Raw genomic sequence first — 15,292 nt, 5'->3', positions numbered from 1 at the left:
TTTTATTCTTTGCGAGAAGTATTCTCTTCCACTTCAATTAATTTTGATTGCATCAATATATATTTTGGCACCTTTAGAAATAACTTGTTTGGTTTACATGCATGCTCGTAAGGTTTTGTGGGCATGTATATAAATAGCTGTTTAAATACACACAATGTAGGTATTTAAGATTAATTTTCCACACAAGTATATATCTTTAAAAGGTCTTCCTTTAAATTTCCTGTTCTGTTCAAATACCAGTACTGCACAAACATTGACAATTTACTGGAAACTTTTAATCAATTTCCATACATATTCTATGGCAATAGAGCTTTGGCAGGTCCTTTACAGGTTAAATATGAAGAGTACTGCATATGAAAAAGACATTCTAAAACTCTAGAAAACAGCCAAATTAAAACAGGTTTACTTAGGATTATATGAAGCCATGGCAGGAAGTTATGCTTCACTGTCCAATTTTCAAGTCTGTCTTCTCTTCCCAAGCCATCAGAAATATTTTATAAGATATATAACATAAGATTTTATAAGATATATAACAATAAGACACAGATTTTTCACCGTCAAACGTAACAACTATTTACATTTAGGATTTCGAAGGCCATTTGACAGCTGTCTGAGAACACATTATTTAATTTTAAAAGGTTAAATTTATAAGCTTGTGGTAATGTGCTTTAGGAATGGAAATGTAAGCACAATATTAACTTCAGGCATCAGTATAGACCATATATAAAAATGAAATTCCAGATGGAGGTCCATTCAAAATGCCAACTTTCCACACAGCATAATGGTGCAATATTTTATAAGACACATGACTGATGAATCAGGACCTATAAATTTTTATTTGAAGGAAATGGGATTAAAATTTTGTGTTTATTATGTGTTTCCACTCCATTGGCCAGAGTAAGATGCAGCTGAGGACAAAGAATATAGGCCTTATCCTCAGATCTTGAAACCTATGGATGAGACAAGGACAGATGCCTACAAAAGACAAGCAACACCAAGTACAGAAATGATACTTGCCACCATGATCAAGACACGATAAATTATTCAGAAAAAAATTCTGTGGCATACCACTGACATTTAGTGGACACCACAGCAAAGTAAGGTATTACAGAGAGATTTTTGGAAGAAAAAAGAAATAGGTTTTATAGATGTTCAAGGTGAGCTTCTCCTAAGCAAGAGTCATTTCAGAGGACAAAGGAAACTGGTTCCTTTGAAGTCTGATGCCACAGTTCTTTCCCAAATTTTCAATTATGAATGAGGGCAAAAAATCAGGAGAGTGACAAAGACTGTTTGGGACACTGGGATTAAAGATAGATGAATGACGGCATGATGCCTCAGCTAAGGGATTCATGTACTGGTGCTCTGGGAAAACAGTAAATTATGGAATAATCATTGCAGCAGCTTTTTGGATGGATACTGGTAGGCAAAGTGACCTGAACCCTGTGAGAATGACTGTTGTGTTAGGTCTGATGAGAAAGACAAACTCTTGCAAGAGTCAGAGAATCAGATTACACTGACTCCAGCATTATCCCCCGATGGCACTGGAGGTGGAGGAAACTTGATTTCTTTTCTCTTGTTTCATTTTGTTCTAACTTTTTACATAGTCATTAATATTACTCTTGTACTAGGTTGGGGTTTTTTATATTTGAGAATATGCATGGCAAGTATTTAGTGACTGATTATGAAAATGAGTGCTTGAACTGGAATATTTGGTCTTGCATACTTAAGACGTCTAAACTTGAGGCAGTCAATGCAATGAAGAGTGAGATTTTCACTCAAGACAAGTCTGTGACTGTGACTTTTTTTTTTTTTTTTAAATTTTAGCTTTCCTTAAAAGACAATTTCTCACAAATGAGAAATCCTATTTTCTAGACTTCCTACTGGGAAAATAAAAAGAAAATTCTACTGATGGCCCATCAAAAAGTCAAACAAAATGTCTGCTAAACAGAAAGGCCTTCAGGAAGGGACTACCTGTTATCTACTTTCTACCTGCTTTTGTCCTCTCTGCTTAGTGGTCTACAGTCATTACTGAGTTGTGGTTTCCCCCATCAAATTACATAGAAAGAAAAATATGTTAATTCTGTGCTACTGAGAAGAAATTGTAACTAGGGAGACATGGTCTGCAACCTGATGAATGTTTCAAACAGACATGACTTACCCGTGCACTGCAAAGTGGTGTTTCCTTCTGCTTTTGGTGAATGGCTGTTCACCTCTACTGTTTCCTGTTAGAGCTGCAACTGAAGTTGGTCCAGCTGATCTGTGGAAAACTAACCCACTAACAGACAAATGAACCAAAAAGATTTCCATGAAATCTCCTTGTTTATCTAAATCCTGAAGGAGATTATTTGATCCCATGTGTTAAAGGGGTAACCACATAATGCCAGTTGATGGGATAGAGTGAGGAGAAAGGAGAGGAGAAGGTGATTGCCTCTTTGGCAATGACCTGAAGAGCCACTGGATTAAGTGCAGTGTAAAATACCACAGATATCAGCTGGCTGAATCAAAACTCAGTCACACTTCCTACAAATTCTATATCCCCACTATTAGTCTATGTGAGTTTTGGCTGGAGATGAAGGGCCTTTCAGTGATCAGTGTTTTCTGAAGGCAAGGTAGTATTGTTTGATTTCCCTGCGCTACAGTGACCTCTCCCTGAGTTTTCCTGTCTCTCTGTGCTCCTGCTGCTACAAGATGATGCTTTCCTGCCTTGTGGAGCAGTTGTAAAGCAAAGTCAAGTCCTTTTTTCAATAAAGACTGGTGTTCTGACATAGCTGGACATGGGTATGTGAGTCACACACCAACATTTAACCTTTATTGTGACTTCTTTGGCAGGACCAAAAATCAAATTCAAATTTTAGGGCATCACATGCAAATCCCTAGCCCAAGAAGTTATGTAATCTCAGGCTGATATTTTCATTCCCATATATTTTTCTGCTGCACTTAGAAGTTGTTAAGCCTTTCCACAGAGCAAGACCACAACTCATCATTTGGTGAGGACCCAGCAACCTCCTCTCCCTTGGCCTCATACAGTTCTGTGCTGATTTAGGCTCCCTTTTGTTGCAAGCTCTGTCTTGCACCATTCCTTGCCTCACTTTTGTAATTGCTTTGACTCACTCTGGCAGACCTTAAAGTAGTTATTTTGCTTAAAAAAAAAAGAAAAGAAAAAAAGACAACCCAAAGCAATTGTTAATTAAGACAGCCTCTCATGTCACAGATTCCAAGCAGGGTTTTCCTATGTCTTCTATCTTCTCAAGGAGGACTTGTCTTCATCTTAGGATCCCATATATATTTTTTTACTGGAGGTTGCTGTTCTCATCCCTGGGTCACCACTCAGCCCATGCAAACCTGGGCATTTATCTGACCCAGACTCTTACTGGTATCCTATTTTCTCCAATTTGTAAATCGCTTCTTAACAGAAAAGCACCTTACCCATACTGACCCACTAGGTTTTCAGGCCTTTTTTATTTCTCTTCCTATATCTTCCCCAAAGGCTGATTGAGTGTCTTTCAATATTTTGATTTGCCTTTCCTTTTTTTTTGACCTTCTGGCTTTGGCTACCTGCCTATGCATGCATCAAACATCACTATTACTATACCTTACAGCTTTCATTATCTTCTCGTTCTGCTTCTATCCTTTTCTGCCACATCTGATGCAGTACATTTTGTGCATGTGCATTTGTGTACTCGTGGCTGGGCACTCAGCACATCTTTCACACCTCAAAGACAAGACATAAAAATTATGGTCTTTCTGTGAGCAAGAAGGTGAAGAGATTTCTTGATTGCCATTCACACACTAACTACCAGTCTTTTCTGCTCTAAAATAATTCATGGCACATACAGGATAAACATTTGTTTAAAAAAAAATCTAGCTTGTCACATGGGTCACACATTGTCTGGCTGGTAGATAATAATTGTCAAAAAAATTACAAAAAGGCAGACTGGAAAAATGCAGGTAAAGTAGGTATTTATTTGTGTAACTTTCAGTGGATAATGAAACTAAATAATTTTGAATATGTAATTTTTCTAATCACCAAATATATTTACATAATCCCTTTTTCTCACAGTGATTATAGGATTTGTATGGCAAGACTTACTTTGAAGTTGCATATTATTTATCTCCCCATTTGGTATTCCATTTTTCAACATAGATGGGTTTTATTTCTGATTTTCTCTTGCATGTGCAATCATTTCTTTTCCTAAGCAACACTGTTCAAAGCTGAGCAGTACTCTGGGGATTTAACCTTACTGTATGTACTAGATTTTAAGCTTTATGCAAAATTATTTGCTATCAGGGCTGAATATCCCTGCATACACCTAAAAATAAATTGACAGTTTCGAAAAGTGTCTGCAGACTGAAGGTTCTGACAGAGTAAAGAAACACAGTATAAATGGATGTGCTATGTTCTCCTTCATGTCTGTGTTTGTAGTGTCAACACATTGTCTTTGAGCTCTTGAAGAGACTTGGGCAAATAATTTTCAATGATTCACCCCATAAATTTTGCTTATTGTTATTGTTTGCAGGTAGGCTGCAGAGCTCAGGTCTCTTCAATAAAATGTTCGCATACTCGGTAAAACTCTGCCTTTGATCAAACTAATCCCAAATTTGAAATTAAGCGTGAATTTAATGCACCAAACTATTTTTTGTGGTAGGTCACTAGTACCCATCCAGAGTATGCAGAAGCCCCTTATGGTGACTCTGACTAAATGAAGGCATAGCAGCATGGTAATAAGCATCCTGTATTTTCTCTGTGCAAAGATCCTGGAATGACAAGGTGAGCACTTCATACTTCAATCCATGGGTCAAAAATGCAGCTTTAAAGGTATCTGCCAACTGGGAAAGTTTTTCTTGCTTTCTGGTAGACTGTGCCTTTGAAGCATAACATGTATTTTATCTCCAAAATCTTCATCTTCAGTATTGTAATAACTAGTACCCACTAATTTTTTGTGAGTCTTTCCTTGACTTCTGGCCTCAATGTAATTATGCAGCAAGGAGTTTCACTGGTGCAGCTCAGCACCAAAGATGTCTAGAGGTCATGTTAACCAACTCCCCAGCTCAAAAAAGTCACCTAGAGCAAGCTGCCCATAACAAAATTGGTCATATAGCCCCTAAAAGCACAGCTGTTGCCCCACACTACAGCATTAATGGGGCTCTAGGTGAGCCGCAGTTCTTTAAACACTTCCTACCTGATGATTTTCCCAGAAGTCACGAGAATGTATACTTACTTAGAAGAAAAAGCACTTATTTTTGTAGTGTAATTTTTAGGTATTGAACAGTTTTTTTCTAGCAACCTCTGTAAATGCATTGGAAGACAAACTAATCATGGCTCCCCCTCTACGTGTGTCTGGGCTTTTTCCTGCTCAAGTGTTAGATTTTTACTAATGACTTCCAATGGGATGGATATAAACCATTTCTAGGAAATTGATATCACAAAACTCTGATTCTGTTCTCATTTATATAGGTTTGCTCTCATCATGGGAACAATTCCAGTTTACCCTATGGTAACTTTAATCAGAATCTTTCCTTCAGTATTCCATGAATTTTCATTTTGCAAAACTATTTCAACAATTAGTGTGAATGAAGAAGTCCTGAACTGGGATTTTTCCTTGTCTGTCTATCTTGAGCTTCATTTTTTATTTATTTTTATTTTTTTTTACAGATAAAAGCAATGATAAGTTTCCAAGGGCATAAATCGCCCTTATGTGTATAGACGTCTGAAAAGCAAATGTAATGAACTAGAGATCTCACAAGTTAGATTTTCTGCTTAAAATATGTATAGTTTTACCTGGTTTACAGCCTACATATAGCACAAATCTCAGTCTGAAGTCTCCTCCACCAGACCTGCTCCTGCTGTTACACTCTTTCCTATTATGATTAATAATGTCTGAAATCTGAAACCAAGTCAGCTGCACTGTAATAAACTTGGTATCAATTTTACAGGTCACAAATAACCATGTAATTCAATAACCCTCTATGTGTTCCAGACCGACGTGGGACCACATGCTTGTGGGGAGCAATGAATGGGTAATTTGATGAAGAATGAAGATCATATTCAGGGAAAAGACTCCAAAAACTGAAAGCATTTTCTGCAGGAGAGCAGAAGGTAGGATCAGGAAAGGAAAACATGTTTCCCAGAGATGGTTACTTTTAATGGCATGAACTATCTCCAGCCTTTTAAAAGTGTCTATGCATTTTGGAGTATGTCTGAGTGATAATTCATCGTGAAGAGACAAAATATGAACAGTTAAAGAACATGACATCAGACTAGAAATGATAGTCAGAAAATTGCTGAGGCAGATTAAACAAAAAAGTTTGCTTTGAAGGTCCATTTTATATTGAAGAGATCCCTGTGCTTTGAAGGTCCATTTTATATTGAAGGGATCAATATAAGGTGATCTCACTCAATTGCAATCAATACTACAGTCAAAAACTACAGGAGATTGCGTTAAGAATCAGGAACATTCCCTGAAAGTCTATGAAAATACTTAGATGGAAAGGATTATGTGTTCCATATCTAGCTTGCAAAATGATGTGGTAAAATATGATTCTCAGCTTTCTTTTTTCTTTAAGAAAATTAAATTTCTTTGGTCACAGGTGTACAGAAAAGCCTGACAATGTGAACCAAGTGAACCCTACAAGCTTGGAAATCAGAAGACAAATTGTGCCCTTTTTCTCATTTAAACTTAATCTTTTGGCTGCATAGCCAACAGCATAGCTTTGCTTGGTCTGCCTGCCAATTGTTCTGCTCTGTTCTAACAAAAATTTGCATGAGAAAGATGTTATATTTTTCACTTCCTTGGGATTAATTTTACCTGAAGGAGACTCATGACCACAACTGACATCTGTTAGTATGCACAGATCCTTTCCTGTGTCCACCTTCTACCTGCAGCATCTAAATCCCATCAGGAAAAGTTTCTGACACTGATAGAATGTACAGTTATACAGCATCTGAGAAGATCAGTCATTAAAACCCAAAGTGATAAGTGATTCTCAGACATATTCTTGCCTGTCATATTTGTATGGCCTAACCAAGCAGATTTTTAAATATACGTAGTAGTTCATCTTTGTAGTCAGAAAACCAGAATATATGAGAAGAGATGCAGGAATCTTTTCTTTGTTAGTTCAGGCAGCTACTAAACACAAGCATTGTGTTGTGTTTTTAGTAGCCCAGTTCCATTATGACCATTTTTGGCTCCTCAAACACTGTGAAATATATATATATATATTAAAATATATATTACACATATTTACAATTATATATGAAGACCATATGAGGGTTGCTGTAATGCTACATAAAACACCAGTCAATCAGATGATGAACCTCTCCAGATGGAATACTGGATCAGAACACTACCATGTGAAAATTTTGTTTAAGAATTTGTGTTAGTCTAAGCCACAGAAAGAATTGCGTTATGATGCCCTTTACCTGAAACTTCAATATATGAAGATATTAATATTATTTTTTTTACTGATATTAGTAATAGTAAAAGCATAATTGTGTTAATATTAAAATAAAAAATTTAAAAAGCATGTTATTTCAGATTAAATATTTATTTTTTAAAACATCAGCTTGTTTGGTTGGTGTGTGTTTGTTTGGGTTTTTTTTTTTTTTTTTTTAATATACCAAAAATGCAATGTAAATTTAGGAAGAGAAAACTTCTCTAAAACCTTAAATTAAAGCAGACTTTCTTTTTTGTTTAAGAATTTGTATTTTGATTCATTCACTTTAGGTGTACTGTTTGATAAACAAAATATATTTCCTATTTTTCCAGTTTTCAGTCACTAAAACATACAGCTAAAATATCTCATTTAGTTGTAGAAAAAACTCTTAGAGTTGTAGAAAGGTTTGAATGGAAAGGGACCTTAAATATCTTCTAAATTCAACCCTAATAGAATATACTACATAATCCATGCTTTTCCAAAGTCCTTGTTGACTGAGAGTCTAGTGAAGAAAATAAGGGACTGGAGATCATATTCAGGTCATTGCAATAAGAGATGAAGGACGAGATTGCATTTTGCATCCTGTGTACAGAGAAATTCAGACTGGCTCTTTCTGTCCTGGAATCCAGCAATCTAGAAAGCATGATGCTGAGCTATCTGAACAGTATTTTCCTGCCCATATTGTTCCTTGGCTCTGGCAGCATGATTATGCCACTTCTGAAGAGGAGATGTTAAGCATGAGGCTTTGCTGTGGGAACATATTCACACACATGGGCTGCTGCTGATAGCTTGGGGATCTCTGGATCACACTCCATGGCTCGGTGCAAAGGGAACCACACAGCCTTCACGAGAAGCAAAGAAACTCAGCCAACATCTTCCATCCCAAGTATCCTTGACTTCAATTCCAAACCTTAACAAGAAAAATTCAATGCCCAATGCAGGCATTTCCTACTGGTGGTTGTGGGGTGTGTGGTCTGACTAAACGAGACACTTGTGCAGTCATCTATAACTCAAATTGTTTTAATAGTTCAGATTGCCAATCCACCTCATGGTCAAAGGGCAGAAATGGGCATTTGTAGGTACAGTTAAACTCATCCTGGTGTAGACAACTAGAACACGTCAGAGAAACACATCTTAGAAATATCTTCTTCTGTGAAAAAGAGAAACCCTGAATGTCAGGAATGGACCGTTCTACTGCAGATGCCAAAATAGTATGTCTTATGCCTGTGCAAATGCTGACTTTCTGAGCTGATAGATGGCCTCACTCACTTTCTCCAATATCTCAGCAATATTTTCCAAAATGTTCCTCAGCTTCTTGTTCTCTGCCAGACAAATATATATTCTTGTTTCTAATTAATTCTTCATGAAAATCCAGTAGAAAACTGTGCCTGCTTACTGAAGGTGAGTTTCCACAGCACCGTCTTTGCCTATCACCTGAGAGTTACACTGTGTTTTCCACAGAGGCTCTTTAAAAAGATGATGAAAAACTGATTTATGCTTTGCATTCATAGCACTGGGCAGAAATGATGGTAACTGGCCTCCCCTCTTCCTTCCATTAATCATCAACAGATTGTGGAGAATATGCAGCTGCTCAGGTGTTGATCTGGATTCGTCCCAAGCAGAATAGCATGTTCAGTAATATTTTCCTATATTGTGGCCCTTTGTTCTATCAATTTCTTTTATCTTCTTCATTAGTCTTTTGAATGCAGCTCAAATACTCTTTTTCTGCCTTCTACTGTTTCAATGTATTGAGCACTTGTAGGTATATCTTCACTTGTTTCAAAAGGTTCTTGCAGGGAAGCCTCTGCTACAAAAGCTTGGATGTTTGTCTGTTTGCAAACCTAGCTGAAAAGGTCACTTATTTATGGAATAAAGCTTTCTTCTGGCTGCTCTTCTTGAACTGAAGCCTGGTTTATTTGTACAGTTCCTTCTTATTCAGAAGTTGGAATTTTTCTTCTGACTAAGTAGAGCCTTAAATATAGTCTCAAATATAGGAGACTTAATTAAAGAAATACACCAGAAGGTCTAATCCATGTAACTGACCACTTGGGAAGGTTAAAGACCTTCAAGATACATGTGGGAATGTGATTCAAGGCAGTCTGGATTCTACTTCTTGTTTCCTGCTTTGCTGCTTATTTTTTCTCATCTGGTGTGAATCAGTCTAATTTCAGTACAGCCAATGTGAATCCACTGGCTGGGGTTCACACCTCTGAAAATATACACAGAAACCACATTGGCTAAATTCTTAGATGAGTCAGAGAACACTTGTTGGTACTTGTGAGACAGAAGACAACTATTCCTCTGGATTCAGTAGAAATTTGAAGCTAGTGTACTCAAGGAAGTGTTATTCCTGCTGCTTTCCTTGTCCCATTTCCATGTATATTTTCCTTTCCACATATATGTTCTCCTTTCTGGCAAGATATGAGACACCATTTATACTAAAGATAACTGTGCTTCTGCCACATTATGCCTGGCATCATATCCAGGGAACTGGGAGAGAGAAGAGTACTGTGTGACTAAGTTAGTTACTAGCATTTAAAAATACTCTCAAAATAGTCCATGTCTGGGGTCCCTTACAAGGGAAACATGGGCCTGTGAAGTGATTCCAGAGGAGGGTCACCAAGGTGATCAGAAGTCTGAAGCAACTTGCTTACAAAGACAGGCTGAGGGAGTTGGGGTATTTCAGCTTGTCAGACAGAAGGCTCTGGAGACAGTTTATAGCAGCCTTCCAGTACCTAAAGGGGGCTACAAGAGAGATGGAGAGGGACTTTTCACATGGGCAAGTGAAAAGGAACATGTGAAAGGACAAGGGGGAATGACTTCATACTGAAAGAGGGCTGGTTTCAATTAGACAATAGGAAAAAAATTCTTCATTGTGAGGGTGGTGAGGCACTGGAACAGGTTTTTCAGAGAAGTTTTTCAGAGAAGTTTTTCAGAGAAGCCCATTTCTGAAGGTGCTCAAGACCAGACTGGGTGGGGTTTTGAACAACTCTACATACATGTCGAAGTCAAGAAAATGTCTGAACTAATTCCAGAACAACTCAGAGCAGGAGTCATCTGTAGTTTCATTAGAAGAGGCCCTACTGCTGGTGAACATTTTTAAAAGGAGTAAGAAAACTCTTGTAGCTTTAGAACGAGGGACCTCCGTTAAAGTGGCGAATAAGTAACTCCTCAAAGTCTGATTCTTCTAAGACTACAATGCTGATGATATCTTAGATATCTTCATCCAGCACTGCTTGAAAACACAGTGGTTGCAGCCTTCCCTGAGGAACTGGCAGCATGTCATTTCACTTGTTTAGCAGCAGAGCAAGAATTTAGGGAGCAACTTGGAGACAGAAGGAGCACCTTTCTTTCCTGTTGACCTGCACTTTGGTACATACAAGGGAACATGAGTAACTAGAAAAATGCAGGAGCCTAGAGGCCGCTGCTCTTCTGCCCTGTAGTTCTATACAGGGTGGGCAGTCAAAGCAGAGAAATACAGAGGTACATAGCAGCAATTTCTTCTTCTGTATATCCCAAGAAGAAGCTCTTTAGGCAGTCTTCAAATGCCTAAAATCAAGAAGTTGTCACCAACTGACCTCAAACTCTTCATCACTAATGTCTCATTTTCCACCTGGAAAACCTGAGACATGAAGAAATGATGAACATGCATGAACTGCTGGTGGGGATACTGTCAGCATACAGGGCTGTGAAGGCCCACAACATTTCTCCAGTATGTATGGGCATTTAAACTGTTCTGTTATCTGGGTCATGACTCAATGCCAAGTGAAATCAGCACTACTTGCTTCCCTTGGCTTCAGTTGTAGCAGAATATGTCCTTAATGGGTATGTGGATTATAAAAGAGTGAAATGTAAAGGCTTTGAGGGATGTTTTTATTCTGTTCTTTTCCAAAGACATTTATTTTATCAGAAAAGGGAAGAATTGGTGGGCTGGGTATTTTAAATACAGCTTTTAGCTTGTCATCAATAAGTTTTAAAAGAGAGCTGTGAGCTGAAATTTTTATTCCTCTCCCCTCTAACCTCTTTTTCCTTTTTATTTTTTTTGCCTTCCTTATAAAGAAAGTTGTAAAGTATGCTTGAGTAGAGGTAGTTTCAGGGGGATTTTTTCTATATATATTCTTGGTGTATATGGTTTGGACCATTATTTTTGATTACCTGTTCTGGCATGAGCGAGATTTCCTGTATTATTTCTAATACTTCTTTTTCATCCCTGGGGAAATTTCATGTCTGCTTTTAACATTTGTCCTTTATTTTTACTTTGTGAAAACTGAGGCAGGGAATTAACTTTGTGTCACTGCCATATCTATTTTTTAGTTAATAATATCTTACATTTACAATATCCTCCTCTGTAATCTCCTTGGATGACCTTCCTGCCCTAACACATTTCTATCACTTCTATTGTCTTCTCACGTGTTACTCTTTTCTCTAGACTTTCTCATGTCTCCCTTCCATAATCCTCATTTTATCTCTCACATTTGGTCCCTTTGTAACCTTGATTACTTTGTACAAAGCATTTTTCATTCATGTTGGCACACCTTTTCCTCTACAGTATATTTACTAGGTAGATAGCATGCACATACACAATATTCCCTGAGGCAAATGAGTATTTACTTTGAATGCCTTACAATTTTGCTCACTTGCTCCTTCCTTTCATGATTCTCCTTCACTTTTACCCAACAGTGTCAGTTCTAACAAAACTTGCTTCACTAAAATTGAACACGCGTACTTTTTCTTCTCTATAGAAGAATACTCCCTTTTTTACTCCCATGGTAGAAATGTAATTATATAATTCCTGTATTTGCCCTGCTTCATGCCTTTGCATGTTGTCTGGGTCAACTAACCAAAAGGACATTAATGAAAGTTTATGTTTTTGCCTCCATTCTTCTACATTATATGTATAAAACCTCACATTTTTGCTTTTTGTTCTCTCAAGAGTCTTTCTCTTTTCTTACTAACACGTATTTTTCCTTTGCTTTGTCTGCTCTCTCCATGTGTCTTTTGCCCATTGTCCATTTCCACTCAGTTGTTCTCTTTGAGAATTTTGCCATCGACTTCAATATAACTTGTGTTTGAGCTCATATGCCTTTTCCCCCGTGCTCCTTAGATTGCTGCTAACACTGAGAACCAAAGGTTGTAAACCTGTGCCCCCTTGCTTGCAGTAAAATTGTTGGGGTCACAAGAAGCACAAAAAAATTCCTGTCTGCTCAGGAGAACCCTGGATCACTTCTGCATGCCCCTCTCCATCCCACTCCTCACAATGAATCTAGGTGAGCCCTGGTGCGTGACTGCTCTTAAGGCTTGTTTTCTGTCTGTATCCATAGGTAATTTAAAATGGGCTTGTGTGCTGCATTCGTAAATTTGAGGTTGGCCACTTGGAAATATTTTTGACAAATTAAAAATAGACTGGGTAGAGCAAAAATTGTCTGGTAGGTGTCTCATAGCTCTCTGCACCACCCCCCCCCCGCTCCTCTCCCATCTTCAAAACATATCTGGCTGGGTATATTCCTTCTTTGGGAGATTTTGGCAGGTTTTCTTTGGGCTGTTTCCTAAGGTTGTTCTTACAGGACATAGTTTAGGTGATAAATAGCTGTGCCAGGATGGATGCCAGCATGTCCCACTTCAGTGCCACTACATTAGAGAGGAGAAGATAAAAGAACTGAGCCTTGTGCTCGTGAGCAACACTGTTGAGCCAGTGAGTAGTGGGCATCAGTGACACAGGTAGGCACCTCAGGAGTGAATAGACTGTGTATTCCATTACCAGAGGAAAGATGATCATTCAGAGTTTTTCTGGACAAGGAATATAGGGGCAGAGTTTGGTTTGAAGATGAATTAGAACACCTGGCATTAATTGCAGGTTAAGAGGGTTCATGAGGGAACAGTCATGCAGACTGCCTGGTAATTTTATACTCATGATCAAAAAGGCAACATGGGAGCCTTCCTGACTGGACAGGCTGTCTTGTTGTGCAGACAACCTCTGGGCAAGAGGTTGTCTGCACCTTCTCTTGGATTACTGCAGGCTATTTATCAGCCTTTCTTGCCACCCTGCCCCAAATGAGAAAAGTCCTTTGTATCCCTAGTTTCTGGGAAGCTAAAGCACTTGGCTGACCTGCTTTTTCCAAGTCCAGCTCCCAGCCAGTGCTTCACCCTGCCCAGACAAAGGCTCTTACCTGCTGTAGGGCTCTTACTGGACCGGAAGAAACTTATTGCCTCAAGCTAGTAAATATTATATAGCACTACAGTAAATTGGCTCTCAAAGACAGCAGTTGGGTCTCCCAGCACTCAACAAGTCAGCACCCTCTATGAATATAATTCTCTCCCTAGATATTTTCATTTACAAAACATTACATCTTGTCTTGCTTGAAAATCACAGATTTATTCTCACAGAGGTATCTAATCCTCAGTGTCCTGAAAGTTAATCCTGTAGTCTATTTTTTCCCCAAAAATACTCAAAAAAGAACATAAAACAAAATATAAAGACAGTCAGGATCATGTACCTTTTAAAACTTCAAATTAGTCCCATCTGTGGCATGGCTGAACACAGAAATGTAATATAAAATATTTACCCATACTTATCACTTGAAAGATTTGGGGGCTTAACAGAATACTTTCTTTTTTATGTGAAGATTTAAAACCATATTTATCTGAAATTAAAAGAATAAAACAAATTCTTTTTTCCCAATTAGTAATACAGATGAAATATTTATAATTATAGGGTAAATATATTGAAATTTTATTTAAATTTTCTAATGCATTTAATATTTCTGAGATTCAAGTCAAAAAGAAGGGAACATAATAGCCTAGCAGGGTAAAAGTCTTCTTCTTTAGTTTCGATACCTTAATCATCAGTTTGGACTTGAGTCTGTTGTCAAGCCCATATTTACCAGGTGTTGCTCTCCTACAATCGACTGAATTACATGGTGTCATGTCAAAGTGATACCAGCTTCTCACTGAGGTTCTGCTCATCTTCAAGTCAGAGCAAAACTCAAGGAAAAACAAGGAAGCCAAAGAATTTATTATAACTTTATACAAGTATTGGTAAGGAAATAATCAGTCTGAATAATCAGTCAAAGTCATACTGTTCAAACCTTACCATTTGTTTTAAGGCATTACATTTTTTCTGATGCGAAGGAAGTTAGATTTGTGCTTCCTTGCAGGAAGAAGTCAAGACATTTTGCAATTAATTTCCATAGATCAAGAATTCATACAAAACTGAGGGGGGGAAGGGGGTGCTGGGTGTTTGCCACAGACATTATTCAATTTTTCATGGGGTCTAAGTGTGGAAATGAGAGAATAAAATGTATGGGACTCTCATATTTCTTTGCTAATACTTAATGGAAAAAACAGATGGGAATTACTAGCTTTTTAGCTAGAAGGAATAATTTTTCTGAGCACTGTGACTGTCTGCAGTAAGAGACATTTTGTAGTTTTTTTTCATTATGTGGTGTCAGGTGATTATTATTCTGGTACTATGAAGGGAAGGGATGGAGTCCTTTGTTTCTAGGTTAGAGGATGTAAGGATCATTTATCTTTGGCTCACTGAAAGAAACTCACTCTTATAGTGAGTGAATGTTTTTTGGGATGTATGACAGTCTGCTACTCAGATCGACTCAGGGACAGGATTTTGTTACAGTATTTAGGTGTTTTCAAAAAGGTTTAGCCGACTTTAAGGAATGTGACTGCAAAATATTGTCAGGAAAGGGAAGAACATGGCTCTGTCATGGCAAGGGCAGGTAGATTGCCCCTTGCGTTTATCTCTATCTGTCTTGAGAAGCAAAATGAGTACTTTAGATTTAATGTATTCTCAATTTTCAAAGCTGCCGCCTTTGCCTAAAAACATCCAAGCCTGTGCTTGCATATG

This window comes from Hirundo rustica, chromosome 2 (assembly GCF_015227805.2).
Source record: "Hirundo rustica isolate bHirRus1 chromosome 2, bHirRus1.pri.v3, whole genome shotgun sequence".
In the NCBI taxonomy this organism is placed as follows: Eukaryota; Metazoa; Chordata; class Aves; order Passeriformes; family Hirundinidae; genus Hirundo; species Hirundo rustica.
Note: the sequence above shows the minus strand (reverse complement) of the source record.